The following is an 18,738-nucleotide window of genomic DNA, read 5'->3' on the forward strand; positions in this document are numbered from 1 at the left end:
GCAGGAGGCAGCCACCAGCTGGGCCCCTACCTGGAGCCTGGACAGGAGCCACAGAGCCCAAGGCGCCCTTTGCCTTTCCTGGCCTGGGGTTATTTGCGGACAGCAGGTCAGGAGCTACTGTGGCTCCCAGAGAAGTGGCAGCTGGCTGTAGGGACACCCTGGGCATCAGCTTTCTCTCGTGCCCCAGGGGAGCTGGTGGGCTGGACACACTACTGCCTGGCATGTGACTGTGGCAGGCTGCCGGCCAGGCACAGGGAAAGAGGTAAGTGGGAGGCAGCGGGGGAACGACAAGATGAACAGTGACGGAGAAGTAAACAGCAGGATGAGAAATCACATTCTGAACTCCAAGCTGTGAAGGCAGGGCCAGAAGCAGCAATAGGGCTCCCCTCCCCAGCAGGCATGATAGGCACCCCAAAGGACTCACACGCCATGAACCCAACAGCCAGGACTGCCAGACACTCAATCCTAAATATCCCACCAGGCTGTGCTGCAACTGCTAATGTGACCAGTCTCTCCGGAGATCCAGCCCTCCCTAAGCCTGGCTCAGGTCCAGGGCTGGCTTCTCCAGGGAGAGTCCTGCCCCACCTCCTTCCTGGACTCCTCCCCTCCAATCTGTCCCCATTGGGCAGCTATGGGGACCCTCAAACCTAACCCTGTCCTTTTCCTACTCAAAACCCTTCCACGGCTTTCCACCGGCCTCGGAAAAGAAGCAAGCTCCAAGGCTTGGGATTCATGGCCTCTTAGGACTTGGCCTCTGCTGGCCTGTACTCCACTGCCTCCCACCCCTGCTGACCAGGGTGGTTCCCACTGACCAGCCACCCAGCTTCTTGATACCTCTCCCACCTAGCCCCACTCCTCCCCTCCCCTCCACTCCCCTACCACCACAGACAGCCTTCTCCCTGGGCTCCCAGCCTCTGCACTCAATCCCTACACTCCATCTACATCTAGCCCTGTCCCTCCCTGTGAGCCAAAGGAGCACCTGCAACACCCTCAGTGAAGGCTAACAACCATGACAATGATCACACCTGGTGCTACTCCCCTCAGTCTCTCCCCGCCCCCCCCCCCCGGCCCTCACTCTGCCCACGTGTCACTTAGGCCCTTACTTTTCTGAGTTCTCTCTCCTTGAGGTCTCAGCTGAACCTATTTCTCCTCCAGAGAGCTCTCCTGACCTGAGGCTTCACTGGGTGCTCTCGGTGCATTTCCTCAAACAATTCTCCCCACACCCACAAATGCTAACACAGGGACCAGCGCACCTGGGCATCTGCTGAGTACACAATGAATGTACCCAAGTCTCCCCAGCAGAGCCCCAGGCCAGGACCAGACACAGCCACAGAAACACTCCCAAAGTCTAATCATGCCCCAAGTTTTGGGGTTTTTTTTTTAGTGTCTTAAGCTCCAGACACTATCCTGGGTGCCAGAGACACAGCATCACTAAGACACAGCCCCTGCCTTCACGAAACTCACATTCCAGTGGGAGAGGCAGACAAGGTACCAATACACACACAGCAATGTCACATGGTGAAGAGGCACTGAGAAAAATAAAGCCGGGGAAAAGGACGGCAGAGAATGGAGCTGTTGGCCACATGCTGTGCGGCACTGTCAGCAGGGCATGAGTCCCGACATGCAGGGAAAAGAATTTCAGGTAGGGGAACAGCAAGTGCAAAACCCCTGATGCAGGAAGGAGCTTGGTAAGCATGGGAAACTACCGAGTGGCCCACATGGCTACAGAGTCTGGAGCCAGGAGAGGTGGGTGGCAGAACATTTAGGGCCTGAGAGCTGTGGTGAGGACTTAGGGAATTCCTCCCCAACACAGGGCAGACACTGCACTTCCCCAGGTGGGAGCTCAGTTTGGAATAGTTCCCGAAGGGCCAGGATGGACCCGGAGTCCAAAGGAAGGGTGGATGTGAAAGGAAAGGATGGGGTCTGATACCCAATCTCAGCTCTCCTCTCCCTCCCCTCCCAGCCCAGTGACTTCACCTTGGGGAGTCTCCAGGATTCAAAGGCACTAAAGCACCCACTGTGTGCAGAGGTTCAGCCTGCAGCCTGGCCCCCTGAAATACAAACACATGGCTGCCGTGATCTGAAAGGGAGAAGTGAAGGCAGGCAGGTGTGACTGAGAGTGGCCAGGGTCGCAGAGTCCAGGGGTCTCTGCCAGTCGGGTGGCCTTGTGCAGGGTGCTGGCATCCCCACGGAGTCTCTCTTACATGCTCTACACCGCCCCACCAGAGGGGCGGTGACCACACCCAGGGTAGGGCAGAGGCACAGAGAGGGAAAGACGGTTACCTTGGGTCCCCCAGCTAAGCAGTGGTGGAGGCGCTGGCCGCTGCTCTGCACACCAGAGTCACTTTTTATATTCTTATTTCAGCATCTAAGAAGCCAACAGCAGCTTGGGCAAGGGCAGGGGGAGGAAATGGAAGATCCCCTGTGTCCTGGCTGGATCCTGCCCTGTCCTCCCACTGAGGGTGGCGCCTCAGCTGAGGTGTTTGTGACGCAGTCCTGTGGTGATGAAATACCAGGCACCTCAGCCAAGAGGATGGCCTGTTCCCTGGGGAGCTGCCGATGGAGGACGCCTAGGCGAGAGGACGGAGACGCAGCCTCTGGAGGTCAGGTGTCCGTGCACAGGGGCCTGCCCTGGCAGATGCCTGAGGAAGCGTACCCCACAGCGGGGAGCACAGCATGGCCCCACCTCCACCGCCCCACTCTGCTGCTCCCTGGGGTGTCCCGACCTGAGTCTGCTGAGGGCCTAGGCTGGCGCTGCAGCTGGCAGCTGGAGGTGAGTCACATGGGAAGAAAGGTGAAAAGAACAAGGGCACCTCACAGGAGAGGACAACCAAGGACCACACACAATCTCCTTAGTTAGAGGGAAATGTAAATTAAAGCCACTTACCAGGATGGCTAAAATTCTTTAAACTGACAAGTATCGACAAGGATGTAAAGGAATCACTGCTAGTCAGAGTACCACACACTCAACCGCTACAGAAAACCCCGTGGCGGGAGGAATTAAAGCTCACTACGTACCTATGCCATGACCCAGCAGTTCCGCCACCCCGAGAGAAATGTGTGTGTGTGTTCACCGAAGGACATGCATGTGCTACAATGTTCACAGCGGCGTACAGTATTCCTCAAACTGGAGACAGACCATGTGTCCGCCCACAGAAGAATGGACAAATTACCTGAAGTAAATTCAGACGGCACAACACTCTACGCAATAAAAGGACAGAACTACTGACACATGCAACAGGGATGAAGCGTAAGACTGTGACACAAAAGCCGGAAGCCAGACACAAAACCACACACCAAGAGCCCATTCACAGCAAGTTCAGAGCAGGCCACGTGACACCACTTGTATGAGGATGCCTTTCTCACTTGTAAACTGGGCAGAAATCAAGGCAACAAGTATCCCAAAGTCAGAAGAGTGGTTAGATTTGGGAATAACTGTGGGGGGTGGGAGGGAATGGGAGCTGACGATGTTTTGTGGTGGTTACACCAGGCTTTGCTTTCTTTATAGTTACTTGTTATAACATAAATTTAATATATTTTTCTGTATTTTACGACAAAAGAAGTAACTACGAAAAAGAACCAGTTTGGAGGTCCAAGGAGAGCTCAAACTGGGCCTCCTGGTCTCCAGGGCTCCCCTGACCTCAAGGCTGGCCTGCCTGGATTTCCCCCTCAGAAGGGCTGGACCACCAACGAGTAAGGGGAAGGATCCGGGGTCCAGAGGGTACAAATTTCAACCCCAGGCTCTGCTGCTATGTGGCCGTGTGACATCCTCTATGCAGCACAGTGGTCCCATCTGCACAAGGGTCCCACTGGAGGAGGGACACGCACTCCAGGAGCAGGGCAGACCGGAAAGGGGGAGGCTGGAGTTTTAGGGGATACATTTAACTCTGCACAGAAGCAAGCTGAATGGGAATGCAATTCACCACACTCAACAATCAGCTCTGGGCAGGGAGGTGGCAGTGACTGGACAGGGGTCTTTAAGGGGGCTCCAACCACACTGGCAAGGTTTTATGTTTTTTAAAGATTTTATTTATCTATTTTTAGAGAGAGTGGAAGGGAGGGAGAGAGGGAGAGAAAAGAAACATCAATGTGTGGTTGCCTCTCCAGTGCCCCCTACTGGAGACCTGGCCACAAACCCAGGCATGTACCTTGACTGGGAATGGAACCAGCAACCCTTTGCTTCACAGGCTGGCAGTTAGTCCACTGGGCCACACCAGCCAGGGTGGGTTTTATTTTTTTTTATCCTCACATGAGGACTTTTTTTTTTTCATTGCTTTTAGAGAGACAGGGAGAAAGAGAAACATAAATGTGAGAAACATCAAATAGTTGCCTCCCATATGCACCAAGACCAGGGTTAAACCTTCAGCCTATGTATGTCCTCTGAATGAGAACCGAACCCACAACCCTTTGGTTCCCAGATGACACTCCAACCGAGCCACACCGGCCAGGGCAAGGCTTTATTTTTTAAAATAGTCACTGCATACGTGGGTATCACTGGCTTTATTGTTATGTTCTACACACTCTATAACAAATTACTATAAAAGTTTTTAAAGACATTTTATTTCCATCTATCTTATTTCTCAGTGGTTTTCAAACTGTAGCTCCTTCAGAAGCTACATCTCAGAGCTGGGAGTCAGATCCACAAGAGGCAATTTACAAGACAACACAGGGCCAAGCAGACAGAGGGCCTGGATGAGGGCCTCATCCTAGCTGGTGGTCTTGGGAAGGGTCCTTCCAAATCTGTTTCCTCATCTGCAAAATTAGCTGGGTGGTTCCTGCCACTGAGGGTGGTTGTGAGCTCTAGTGCTTCTGTCCTCGCCCCTCTACAATGTGGGACCCTGTGACTACCTGAGTCAGACCCCTCCCTCTGTTCAAACCCTGTGGAGTCCCATCTAAACCAGAGTAAAAGCCAAAGTCCTTAAAAGGAGCCCCAGAACCCTATGTGGTCTGCGTTGATGTCCTTTTACTTCTCCAAACACATTCCATTTCAGTGGTGCCTGCTCCTGCGGCTCCTACGACGTGCCAGCATACCTCTACCTCAGGGCCCTTGCACACGCTGCTGCTGCTGCTGCTGCTGCTGCTGCTGCTGCTGCTCTGACAGGAGGCTCTTCACCAGTTACCCACAGGGCCTCACCCACTATCTTCAGTCTCTGCTCATGTTACAGTATTTTTTGGACTGTAAGACGCACTCCCCCCACCAAATTCGGGAGGAAAATGGGGGTGCGTCTTATAGTCCAAATGTAGCTTACCTGGCTCCCTGGGGGTGGTGGCGGTGGAGTGGGGTTTTTTTTTTTCCTATTTTCCTCCTCTAAAACCTAGGTATGTCTTATAGTCTGGTGCATCTTATAGTCTGTAAAATACGGTACTTTCTTTGAGAAGCCTTCCTCAACTCCCTAGACAGAAGTGCACCCATCCTTCCTCCCCTTACACTTTTTCTCCATAAGCACCTGTCACTCATATGATTGTACGTATTTACCTGTTCATCAGTTCACCGTCAACCTCTCCTCACTGTACGTCAGGGGCTCTGGCCTGGCCTGGTGCATGGTGCTGGGTACACAGTGGCCACTTCATAAATATTTGTGGAATGAACGTGTACCAGAACAAGCTCCAAATAAGTGAAATTCCTTTCCTTGCCATTTGTCAGGTCCTTTTTCTCTCGCCCCCTCTCCCTGACCTGGTTTCTTTGCCAGACAGGACAGATGGGATTGAGGGAGGCAGGAGCGGAGGCTGAGGCTCTGCATCTCCAGGCACTTGAGTAGGGGAGGGCTCCTTCCTGGTACTGAGACCCGCTCCAGGGGCCTCTGTCACCTGCCCTCTGTCACGTGCCTCACCCCCAGCTCCCAGAGAAGGACTTGCTCAGGAAACAAGTTCAATGATCAGCATCTGCTTGTGGGAATTTGGGAGGAAAGGCACACGGTGGGCGCGGAGAACGGGTCCCTCACTCACCATCCGCAGCTCTGTGAACTGCTCCCATGCTTCGTGAGAGCATGTTAGCAAAACGGATAATGTGGAAAACACTCACCCCCTTGGAGGAACTTCTGCAGAAAATGTTTACAACAGCACATAGAGGGTTTCTCGGCCTCAGCACCAGCGCTGTTTGGGGCTGGGCCATTCCGGCTGTGGGGCCTGTTCTGTGCCGGCAGGACACTCAGCGGAACCCCTAGTCTCCAAGTGCTAAAGCACATCCTCCCCCAAGTTGGAACCATCAAAAGTGTCTTCAGTCATTACCTAATGTTCCCTGGGAGCAAGCTGCCCCCTGTGAGAACTGACGTTCTGAGAGTGTTCTTGCTGGACTCATGAGACACAGGAAGCAACCTCACGTCCACCACAGCTTCTGGTATTATAGTAACGGTTAATATGATGTCAATGCTAGAAAGAGAGAATGTCTATGTACCACTTACCACACGCCCAGCACACCTAAGTGCCTTGTACATGCAAATTCAACCCTCACAGGAACACTCTGCAGCAGGCAGTTACACTACTGGCTCTATTTTAATAAAGACATTGAGTCACAGATGTGAAATGACTTGCCCCCATCACCAAATCAGAAAGCACAGAGCCGAGAGGGGACCGCAGGCAGCCTGGCCTCCCCACCACAATGCACCACACAGCCTTAGGCAGACTCAGATTCAAGTACCTGCTCCCCAACTTGATAGCCTCCCCAAGCCTCAGTTTCCTCCTCTGCACAATGGGGCTGAGAGCAGCGCCTCTACTGAAGGCTCATCCGTGGAAAGGGCTCAGCACAGCACCCAGCCATCGATGAGGACCCTCTGGCTGCCAGAACCCAACACAGCTGTACTGTGCATGAGCAGGACCTGATGGGTCAACGCTGACCGTCGGCGTGCATGTGCTCATGAACAACGGGACGTCCAACCCGATCCCCTTTCAGAACAAGCACAGACACACCGTGTCGCCTCAACTCTCATGTGCTTATTTTTTCACACGTTGACATTACTGAGATTGACAGACATCTCAGCACCCATGCGTAAAGGATGCTTTCATCTAAAGCATCCTTTTCAGAAAAGCAGTTTACAATCAACAGTGGACCTTGCGGGGAATAGCATCACAGACTGGGGCTGCAAGAAGAGGTCTGTGTTCAGCCGTCGCAGACAGAGAAGGAATTGTGTCAAAGAGCCAACACAGGCAGAGTAAGGGTGCTAGAGTCGAGGTGGCCGCAGGAACCAGATACGTTCCAACCTCAGTTGTGAGGTCGGGCTGTGTGACTTTGGGCAAATCGCTTCCCATTTCTTCGCCTCAGTTTCCTCATCCGTATGTTAGAAATAATAATAGTACATACCACCAAGGCTGTTGTGAGGGTTGAATGAGTTAATCCACATTGAGTCCTTCAAACAGAGCCTGATACAGCAACTGGTAAACACCTGTCAGGAATCACTATTTCCTCTGGTTGGTGGAGACATGGGACCCTCACTTCCCACATACACACTTCTGTAATGTGTGAATTTTTTTTTACCTAACCCAGTTCCTTGGTAAGAAAAGGTATTAAAGATATTTTTTTCCTCTTAAACACCACACACTCCCTCCAGCTGCCCCATCTGTCTACTTGGAGCAGGTAGGACTGGAGGCAGGCTCAAGACGTGGGTGAGCTGCAAAAGATACTGGGACAAGAATAAGCACCAGAGCAGATTTGTTCTCCTCCCTGCCACCCAGTGCCTTACAGCACCCACAGAAATCATGTCAAATATTTGAGTCTGCCGGGCCGCGGCTCCAAACATGCCGAGAGCACCACGACGTGGCCAGAGGAACCCTCCAAAGACAGCTCTGACCCTGTCCCTCCCCTGCTCAGGGGTCACATCTGAGGCCCGTATGGAGGCTACCAAGACCCACCTGAGGTGGCCCCTGCCTGTTCTCCAGTCTCACGGGTCAGTACGCTGCCCCACACACAACTTTCCCCTTCTCAGTCCCGTGGACATTTCTTGCTCTCACTCCCTCACCCCAGGGCCTTTGCATATGCTAGTCCCCCCGCCTGGCACACTGCTCCCACACCCTTACCTTCTAAATCCCCGTTTCCTCAGGGAAGCATCCCAACAACCCGTCCTACGATTCACAGACACTCAGAGCCCAGGCTTCCTGTCCCCTCACAGTACTTACCTCTACTGTGCTCAGTCACATGTACAATTATCTGGGTAAGGATGCCCCCCTCAGTGGACCAAGAGCTCCACAAAGCAGGGATGGGGTCTGTCCCGGTCCCCCCATGTCCCCGGCCCCACCCAGCACAGGCCAGGCCAGAGTGTTCATTAATGCAAGGTGGGGGTGGCAGACAGGATCACAGCTTTGAGCTCAGAGTTCTGCCAAGTGAAGGTGAAACAAAAATCCTGCGTTCATTCATCCATTCCACAAAAAAGGCACCCACACTGTGTCCACACTGCTCTGGTCACCAGGGAGGCAGCAGCGCCCAAAAGAGAGCTCTCAGTCCCGGGGAGCTTACAGGGCTGGGGGTGGGGTAAGGGGATGGAGGGTAGAAAATAAGTCAGTTAAATAAACAGGCAAGTTATATGGACTATCGGAAGCTGGTAAATGTTGTGGACAGAAGCATATGGAGGACTAGGTGCTGGGGAGGGGGTGAGGGTTTCTGACGTTGTCGTATAGGGTTATCGGGGAAAGGTTAGTGAGAATGGCAAAATCTAAGCAGAAACCTGAATGAGACTAGGCGGCCACATGGAAACCAGGCGATGGGTGCACCAGGCCCAGGGAGAGCAGCACCAAGGTGGGGCCTGCGTGAGACACTTGTCAGGAGGTGGTGGAGGAGAGCGAGGCACCTGGGGCTGCAGAGGAAGCTGGGGCCCTGGCCTGGGCAGGGACTTCCAGCCACTGTAAGGGCTGTGGCTGTTTCCCGTAGAGAGATGGGGAACTGCTGGCTTGAGGAGGAGCAGCACATGGAATCCCCCGGCCCCAGTGAGGAAGGGGCTGTGTCACATCCTTCTTCTCAGGAGTTGTCCCCAGAAGCAGCCCTGTGCACCGGCCTGACACACCTAACACCTGGCTCACTTGGGGATCATAAGAACCCACATTCTAGGGGAGGGGAAACTGAGGCCTGGAAGGATTCAGTGAGTACCCAAGGCCAGACAGCTAGAGCACAGCCAAGAAGACTAGATCACGCTGTCCTAGATGAGACTCTTCTACCTCCCTCTGTCCTTGCTCCCAAGAGGCCGAGCCCTCCCACCCCCCACTCAGCCCGCCCTTACAGCGCCCGACACCCCACAGACCTAGGCTGTCCCCAACAAACTAACGTTCAGACATATACACACACACACACACAGAGCCCACCCAGCCTGCCTGAGGGGTTCCTCCCTCAAACATGTTGTTCCACATCATCACTTGCTGGTCCCCAGCCAGGAGAACTGAGGCAGGGTCTGGTGGCCCAAGTCCCACTTCATCGCTAAGACACCTGGGAGCAAACAGGCAGGGTCGTGCCCACGGCCAGCATTTCCTGAGTGCTCACAACATGCCTGGCCTAGATTAATACCAACCTTCACAGCAATCCTGAGAGGTAGGGGCTGCTACCATCCCCACTCTTCAGAAGCAAAACCTGAGACCCAGAGAGAACAAAACACATGCCCAAGATCACGGGAGAGCGCAAGAGATGGCTTTCTTAGTCGACAGAACTTTCTATAATGCTGAAAATGAGGGTACTATGGCTAGTGCAGCTAAAGAACTGAATTTTTACTTTCATTTAATTTTAATTATTTAAAATTTACATGACACACATGGCTAGGGGCTAGCTGATTGGAGGGGCAGCTCTACAGAACCTCTGCTAATGAAGCAGCAGGAGCCTGAAGGCAGGAGGGTGGGTGACCAGGCTAGGACGGTGACGCTCATGGGCCCGAGGGGCCAAGGAGAAGCCCCCACACAATGCATCGCCCTGGAGTCCTGACCCACTCAGCCCAGAGAGCTGGCATAGGGCTTGGACGCCCAAACCTACACCTGGAGTCCTGGCTGATTCACACCCTAACTGCCACTTCTAGGCTGCAGGAGTCTCTTCTCTGAACCTTAGCATCCTGGTCTATGAAACGGGACCTTAACAGCGACTTAACTGAGCGTATGCTTCTGTTATTTCTCAACCACCTAGAGTAGTCATGGGGACCCAACGAGACGTGCTCCACAGGCAGCCGGGGACAAGGCCAGCATTTTGGGAGATAAGCAGCAATTACACAAAGGTGAACTCCAAAGGCAAGGGCCTGCTGGAGCTTCAGTTAGTCAGGGCTGTGGAAGTGGCAGCTGTGTGAATACTGTCATTAGCTGGCTAAAAGAAATCGTCCAGATGATTCATGACGTGTCTGTATTAACTTTTGGAAAATATCATCTAAATGAAAACACAGCTAAATAAAGCAGACAACTTGCAGACACTACCCCAAATCACATGCTCAGCACCTGCCACTGCCACCCCCCAGGTCTTTGGACACTATGTTGAGAAACACGGCCCTAAGGGACCCCAGACCTGCCTGCTGGACCCGCACCCTGCCACCCTCCTCTCCGCCCTGCTCCAGCCGTGGCGGCTGGCTCTCAGTGCTACCACAGTATGAAGGTGCCGCAGGGCCTCTCCCGTGCTGCCCGCCTGCCTGAGCCACTCATTCCTCTAGGCTTTCACCTTCAAGCCCTGACGCCTCACCTTGGGGCTTCCTCCGAGCCCCGCTCCAGCCAAGGCCTCTCTGTTTCTTTCCTTGGCCACATGGAGCCCTCACAGGGCAAATGTCACTTCTCTGCCTCCTCCAGGGACTGTGTGCTGCTCCCTGGCGTCCAAAACTATACATGACAAGTAACAGGTATCAATAAATTACTTGGTGAGAGAATGGAATATACAAATGACCAAAGACAGCCGAGGGCTGACAGCAGAGGCCACTCAGGAACCAGACCCCAAGGCAGTGGGTGGGGAGTGCCTCCCACTCCCCCTCCACCCCGGCTCTGAGAAAGGAAGGGGCCAAGGCCAGGGCTCCATGGACATCACGGGCTGGAGAGAGGCAGCCACATCTCATCTCCTAAGCAAGCATCAAATGGAGCTGATTCAGTCATTTCTAGGACAACTGAGGCCTCTTTGGTGCCACCTCTAAGAGAAGAGAAAGCAAAAACATCAGTAAAATACCAGCAATGACCTCAGAAACAGCAGCCATGACATCGGTCAGAGGCCGAAGAGCCAGTCTTAGAAAGGCAAACTTGATGGCAGATAGAGCTGGGTTCAAATTTCATGCCCTTCTCCTATTAACACTTTTGGCAAATCCAATCACCTCCCCGGGCCTTTGTGTCCTCACCAGTGAAATGGGAACAGCTGTGCCAAGCTCGCTGGCTGCGGTGAGGACCTGAGAGAGCACCAGATAAAACCCCAGAGGGGCCACTCTGCCGGCTCTCTGTAACAACACAGGTATCTTATCTAGCTTTCTGTGCCTGGGTTCCCATCTACAAAATGGAGGTGACTACTACACGCCTACCAGGCTACTGCGCAGTGAGCTAGCATGCACCGAGTGCTCGGAGCCACGTCCGACTGAGCAGGAACTTAGCGATGAGTGTGATTAATATTTCTGTCCAGAGCCCTCCCCAGCAGGGAACCTCAGCTAACTGGCCTGCCATCCCCTCCCAAGGCTTTAAACACAAACCTACTCTGCCAGCCAGCAAGCAAGCCCAGGCTGGCTGCATCCAGAGCCCCTTCCCTGCTCTCAGGTGCCCAGCCTGACAATCTCCAACAGCAGAAGTGGCAGCCCGGATCCATCAAGCACCTTCCCAGGCAGCCAGGGACAAGCACTTTTAACACATTAGCTCCCTGATTCCTCCCTACAGCCCTGGCAGGGATGGTCCCATTTCAGTTGAGCAAAAATACACCTCAGAGAGATGAAATAAGGTCCCCAGGGTTCCCCAGCAACCAAGGGGGGAGCCAGGAACAGGGTTTACAACCAGGCGGGCTGCCCCCAGCTCAGGCCACTTTGAAATAACCCACCAGATGAAGACGACCTGACACCAGGCTGGCAGGGGTTGAGGAGGGGGGCAAGGGATTAGCAGCTACCCCAGTCCATGGGGAAGGGCCCAGAAGGTGACGAACCAAGACAGGCTTGGATTTCTGGCCTCACCCTTAGAAACATCTGTGGACAGGCTTCCTAGGCAGGATAGCTGGGCTCAAGGAAATCCCTGTAGAGACCTCTGACATGGAGTCTCCCCTCAGCCAGACCCTGCTTGCTGTCCCCTGCTCCACGAACCCAGCACAGCGGGTCTTGCTGTGGGTGCCGAGTCGGCAGTGGGCCCTGCCCCCAAGGGGGCCAGGCCAAGATCCCACCCTGCCGCCCCTCCCACGCCTACTCCCTCACTCCCTCCCTTCTGGTCCTGCTCCCAGGGCTGTCTCCCCAAGCTGGGCCTCTCACTGCTTGGCTGGTTGTCCAGAAGAGCCTGCCACGGAACCACCCCACCGTGCAGCCTCAAGGCCTGGTGGTTGAGAGCCTTCCACTTGGGAAGTCAAAGAGAGGCCCAGGGAGGGGTGTCCCTGGGTCCCACAGAGGCTCAGAGACCAAGTGCAAAGGACACTCTTTTCCATCCTCCTAATCCAAGGGAATTCTGAATACCTCAAGATTGTGGTCTGAGGGGCTCCACTCCTTCCAGGAAGACATTCCAGAATCAGGCTGGGAAAATCAACAGCCAGGTTCCCGCTCACCGTTCTAAAGCTTAAGTTTGAGGCTCAGTTGCGGAATTAGAAGCCCACGGTTACTGAGTGCCTTCCTGAGCTAAGGGACTCTGGAGCCATGCTGCCCAAATTGAGAGCTTGGCCCCAGCACTGCCAGGCTGGCAGACACAGCACAGGTTACTGAGACTGTCTAGGCCTGTTCTCACCTCTGTGAGGAAAGACTCATAGCTGATTCCACTTCAGTCTGAGGGGTCTTCATTCAAGTTCTCCCATGGCTGCTTCACCACACACCAGTCCCAACCTATGTGCCACCTCCTCCAGGAAGCCCCCCAATGAGCCCAGCTAAAACACACTAATACCAAAGAAAAATAGTAAAAATGAAAAAATAAATAAAACATACTAATCCCTCACACTCTCTTTCCCCTGACCCCCATTCTCTTTGCTTTCATAACACTGACAGTGACTTGATGTCCTATCACAGATGTGTTTGCTGCGCTCCTCTCTCCAGTAGAAGGTAGGCCCACAAGGCCTGGTCTTCCAAGTTCTAGAGCAGTGTCAGGAACGCTGCCAGCCCTCGGGCACAAGTGGAAGGGAAGGCAGAATCAGCAAGTATGGCTTTTATCAGGTGTTACTATTGTTCTGCACTGTCACTTGATATTAGCCCAACTATTTGGGTTGAGGAGGGGTGGGCAGCAAAGCAGCCCATTGAGCCTCCCCCCCCATCTGTCCCTAAGGGGAACAGCCATGGGCCCTGGGGAACACGGTGTGAAAACCACAGACAAGGGAGGCAACCATCAGGCCTGCAGCATTTCTAAGGCAGTGATTCTACTCAAGGGGGAAGTGGGAGGCATGTGAAACTCCCTGACTGGCTCTAAACCTACCCCCGCCCCAAGCAGAAGCCTGAGAACCTCTCTTATGGCAAAAGGCACCTGCTAAAAGCCTAAATCTGACCAAGTTGCTCCTCAGAGGGAGCTGCAAGGCTCTGAGTGACCCAGCCCCTCCTATGTCCTTCACTCACCCTGCCCCTACACCTCACCAAACTCGGCCTCGCTGGGACTTTTGCACTGTGGTTCTCCCCCACACCCCAAGGCTATTGCCTCTCATGTCTTCTTATCCATCTCAGAGGCTTTCCTGACAGCTCACCTAAAGAAGCACCAGTCACATCTGATTTTAATTCACTGCCTAGCCCCTCCCTTTAACCTGCCCCTTATTTATTCACCAGGTTTCCGGTTTGTCTCCCTTGGCTCCATAGGGGTAGGGCCTCTGTCAGGTATGCCCCTGTATCCCAAAGAGCTGGAGCAATGCCAACCATGCAGCAGGTGCTCAGTAAATGGTGGATGAATGAAAACTTTCCCTCAGCTCCGCAACGCCTTCCGGATCAAATCCACCCTTCTCCACCAGGCCCACCAGGCTCTACGAAGCCTGGCCCAAATCTACACACACTTCTCCAACTCTCTCTGCCTAGCAGCCTTCAAAAGGGCCATTCCCATCACTGCTGGGGGCTGTGGAGGAGATTCAATAAAAACACGTACAGGGAAGAAGAGAGTTTAGCAGAGACTGACATCTACAAAGGCGCTGCAATTCAAACCTCAAAAGGGCTCTAGGCAGCAACTGTGTGGAAGAAAGATGGGCCCTGGGCACTGCATTTTCCAGTTTTTATTTGATTGTATATCCTTCCCACTCCCAACCCTCATCTGGAAACCAGAGATGCTAATTTTGGCCATGTCCTCCTCCTGGTGGTATCTGACAAGGCTCTGTAATTTGAAAAGAACCTTCAAACTCCTAGCAGAAATAAGAATTACAATTTCTAAGCAATCCTAAGGCTCACCATGTGTCAGGCACTCTTGCAGAATACAGTGAGAGCAGGATGTTTACTGCAGGCTCACCGTTAGAGCTTCCCAGTTATAAATGCTTTCCACGAACTAACCCGTTTAACCTTCATGACCTATCAGGAGAATCAGCAGCAGCCCATAACACAGATGATGAGAAGGGCTCAGAAGGGTTGAAAAACCTGCTGAAGGTCACACAGACCAGCGAGTGAAAGGGCTGGATTTGAACCCAGTGCTCTCACTCACTCAGTGAAGCTCTTTACAGAGGTCAGAGACCAGGACACCAGATTCCTGAATCCTGGTGGGGTGGAGCTGGGAGGCTGGATAGCAGGATGCCGGAGAGGACTGAGGGTGGGGTGCTGATGCCCTCAGGACTGCTGACTAAGCATCTACACAGTGCCAGGTGCTCTCTGAGGAGCTTCTCGTGAATTAACTCATTTAACCCTCACAACAGCCTGAGATGGGTGCCATTCCGAGCCCACCGCACAGAAATGGACACTGTGGCCCACGGTCACACAGCCAGAATGTGAAAGCGCCAGAGCGTGCGCGCCTGCCCACTACACCATCCTTGGGTACAGACCTCTAACACGGGCGCCCCAGTAGCTATGTTACCCCTGCATACTGCTTTTAGTCTTCTCCCAGCCCCCCGCACACACTGTGCCCTGGGTTAAAAGATGCTCTGGCTCAACTCCGAGGACAGACCCAGTTCCACCAGCGAGCCAGGACTGCTGGACCGGCTGCTGCCAGAGGTGCTCACAGCAGCCCTAGGCTCTGTGGACAAGGGGAAAGAAATGACAGTGGGTGCAGCTGGCAGGGTCCAAGGCAGGGGCTTTGAGGTGACAGAGATCCAGTCCAGCTTGGGACCCAGTGAGCTTGGAGTACATGACACCAGGGATAAGCAGATAGACCTTCAAACCCCAGCTTGGCCCCCTAGGTCTGACAGACCTAGGCAGGGCAATGCCGCCTCTAAGCCTCAATTTCTGACTCTGCAAAATGACAGAAATACCGTATCCACCTCTGGGTGCAAATAAACCACTGCTCCAGTTACTCGTTGACAAGAGGTTCACTCTGAAGCCAAATGGGGCCAGGGGTTCACACCCCAGCTCTACCACTGCTGGCTGTGAGACCTGGGGCAAATCCCTTCACTTCACATCAAGTGTCTCAGTTTCCCAGTTTCCTCATCTGTAGAACCGGTATCACACTTCTCCTTACCTCCTAGGGGTCTATAAAATGGGCACAACCAATACCCACTCCATAGGGGTATTTTGAGATTTAAATGAGATCATGTATGTAAAAGGCTTGTCACATTCCTGACATATGGTGAATGTTTAAGAACACTGGCTATTCACTAGCTCTGGAATGATTTGCCTCTTTGTGCCTCAGTTTCCCCTTCTGAAACGGAGCACAGCAATAGTACCTACAGCTCTAAGATGTGTGTATTCAGCAAGCTGATCCATGTCAGGCATTCCGAACAGGGTGAGGCACACAGAATGCATTCAATAAATGTCAGCCCTCAACCTCGTGGTCATTGTTTTTATTGCTGCTCTCAACCCCATCCAGCAAACCCTCTAAAACTAGCAGGAGGAAACCAGAGGAACAAACCCCTAGCAGAGAAAAGTTCTACAGAGCCACCATGGCCTTGAAGAGACTCAGGGACCATTCTCTCTAGGCACCACTACCCAGGGAAGCCAGTCAGCTTGGAGGCTGATGCTAAGGGCCAGACGTGACCACCCTCCCCTTTTGACCACATCACCAGCCCATGTTAGACTGCGCCCTGCCCTTCGGGAACTCCAGACCCGGGGGCAAAGGTTACCAGGCAAGCCAAGGTCACAAGCTGGCCTAGAGAGCAGGGGCAGTGGCCTCCCATCTGGGGCGGGCTGCTGCAAGAACCTACCCAGCAGGCAAAGTGAGAAACAAATCCATGAGGAATCTGGCTGTCCCAGATCTCTCAGAAGAGCAGTCTCCATCCCTGGATCGGGCTGGGCTAGGGCCACCTCCCGCCCGGGTCCCCTTGGCCTATGCAAGGTGGAACAGCTGGGAAAACAGTGCTTAGCCTCATTGCCACCCACTGCCACCTAATGGTGAGGCCAACTGTTATTCCCTGGTGGGGAGTGCAAACACCATGGGCACCTGGACTGCTAACCAGGGAGATACAGCCAGCCTCATGAAGGACAGAGGGGCCTGCAGTGCGTGGCGCCTGGCTCCTTCACACCTACCACCCTCAACCAAGGTCAGGCCCTGACTGGACTCCCCATGCTTGTCTGAGACGAGAATAAGGGACAAGGTTGAATGGCAGTCCATGGAGGACCTAATTACTCCAGTACAGTCCTCTTGCTGGGTCCAATCTGCCTCCAAATCAGAGGAAGGGGGACCTCCGAATCCTAAGGATCAAGATGTCCCCAGCCACTTTGCCCTGGGAGAGGTGTCCCACCAAACACTCCTTCCTCCAAAGTCTTAAGCAGGTCCGTGAGCACAGCTCCCGAAATCCAAGCTCGCTACCTCCTCTGCTCCCTAAAGAGTCAAAAGCTCAGAAAACTTCAAACAGCGGCTTTTAAGACATTTCCCCACACCCTATGAAAAGAACTTGTCACAGAGGTGTTTGTCCCACACACCTTAAAACAGAGTGTAATAATAGGAAAGTGTGGGGTAGACAGTCCAGGGTCCACAGAGTCCCCTCCCCCAAAGTTATGAAGTTCAATAAAGGACGATCCTCCCTCCAACTCAGTGTAAACTCCAAGCTCCACCCACCAAACACAGGAGACAGAAACCCCTCCTGATCACTAGCATTAGAGCCCTCCCGAAGCCCTCCCGTGAACATCGTCTTCGGCCTGCCTGTCCCTCAAAGATTACAAACACCACAGCCCTACTACTTTGATGTAGCACTCTCTACGTTCTGGGATGGCTCCCCCCAGCGCCTCAGTGGTATAACCCAGACGGCGCTGCCCGGACCACACTTGGTGTACAGCTCCCTCCCCCAAAACCTCCACCTCTCTCCACGCGTTACAGGAACTGCTCCCACAGCCCCGAATAGGTACAGCCTCCATTTGGTAAGGCGCGCCCCCTCAGTGACTTAGCGCTCGCCCACCAAGCATGTTCACTTCACAGCCCACGAGTTCAGCCCCAGGCCCGCACATGTTAGGGTTCGTGCCCCAGCTCTTCAGTGGTTCGGTCCTCGCACTTTGGTAGGCGACCCCCCCGACTGCTTCAATGGTGCAACCCGCCGCCCCCGCCCCCGGCCCCTCAGGGCTAGAACCCCCGCCCCCGCGCAGTCACCCCCACTCATTCCCGAAAGGGGGGGCCCGAGGGCCGCGGTCCCCGCCCGGCAGGCACTGGTGGTACGGCCCAGCGCGGCACCGCGGGGGGTCCCGACGCGACCACCGCGGGGGCGGGAGGGCGTTCGGGGACACGCACTGGTGCGCTCACCTGTCACCGGCAGCCGCCCAGCCTCTCCGGCGGGGCTCTACTCCCGCCCATCACCACGCTGCGCTAGCTCCTGCTCTTGAGTTTCCAGGCGGCAGTGGCGGCGGCGGCAGCGGCAACGCCTTCTCCGAGCCAGGCCCAACGGCTTGCACGGCGCGGCCCCCCCGCCCCCTCCCCCAGCCCCCGCTTACCGCCCCGTCCCACCCACTGGACGGAAATACCGCCTTCTCCCGCAACAACAGGAACTGACGTAAAAGCGGGACCTAGACTCGGAGGGCGATAGAGCGCAAGCGCAACAAAAGGAGGCGGTGGACTTAAAGCAGAACGCCTCCGTACAATAGGCAAGTTTGGGCCGGCTTGGGTTAGTGATGGGCCTCGCGCAGGCGCCGAAAGAGAGGAACAGAGAGGAGCGAGCAGGCGCAGTAGAACTCTGACCGATGCCCGCTTTCCCTAGAGGCCAGCCTCGGCGATGTTTCCCGACAGCCCCTGTTCCTTATTTGCATACGCTTTGATCTTGTTTTACAGGGCTCTCGCTTTCCTCCCCGTTCCGAGGCTCTTAAAGGGCCCTGGACCTGGCGTTTGGAGGGTTTCCTTTTCAGTTTGTCCCTTACGGTTGAGCTCAGGCTCCGAAACCCAGCTTTGCATTTTCCTGCTAGTGATGGGCAGATGGCTCCACTATTTTTGTGTGTGTGCTTCAGTATCCACATCTGCCAAATGGAAACAGTCATACCTGCGTAACTGGGCTATTAGACTGTTTTATGTAAACAGAGCAATTTATATCAATTAGACATTCTATGACTCAAAAATATTGTTATCTGCTCATCATATGTGGAATTAAATATGGGATATAATTTTTTTATGGGCTAACTT

At 54.0% G+C, this 18,738-nt stretch overlaps 1 protein-coding gene across 4 annotated transcripts in view; it reads right to left on the reverse strand.

The window, feature by feature from the left end:
- Positions 1–18,039, reverse strand: part of AKT2 (AKT serine/threonine kinase 2) — a 49,893-nt gene extending 31,854 nt beyond the window's left edge. For 2 of the 4 annotated variants that reach the window (XM_053914483.1, XM_053914480.1), the window contains exon 1: positions 17,872–18,039. The gene's annotated coding sequence lies outside the window, so the exon portion shown is untranslated. Of the gene's footprint in view, positions 1–1,977; positions 2,001–2,283; positions 2,407–17,871 lie in introns of those variants that run through there. The other 2 variants (XM_053914481.2, XM_053914482.2) reach the window with 2 other exon arrangements.
- Positions 18,040–18,738: the final 699 nt, after the last annotated feature.

The sequence above is a fragment of the Desmodus rotundus genome, chromosome 12 (genome assembly GCF_022682495.2).
Source record: "Desmodus rotundus isolate HL8 chromosome 12, HLdesRot8A.1, whole genome shotgun sequence".
Classification (NCBI taxonomy): Eukaryota; Metazoa; Chordata; class Mammalia; order Chiroptera; family Phyllostomidae; genus Desmodus; species Desmodus rotundus.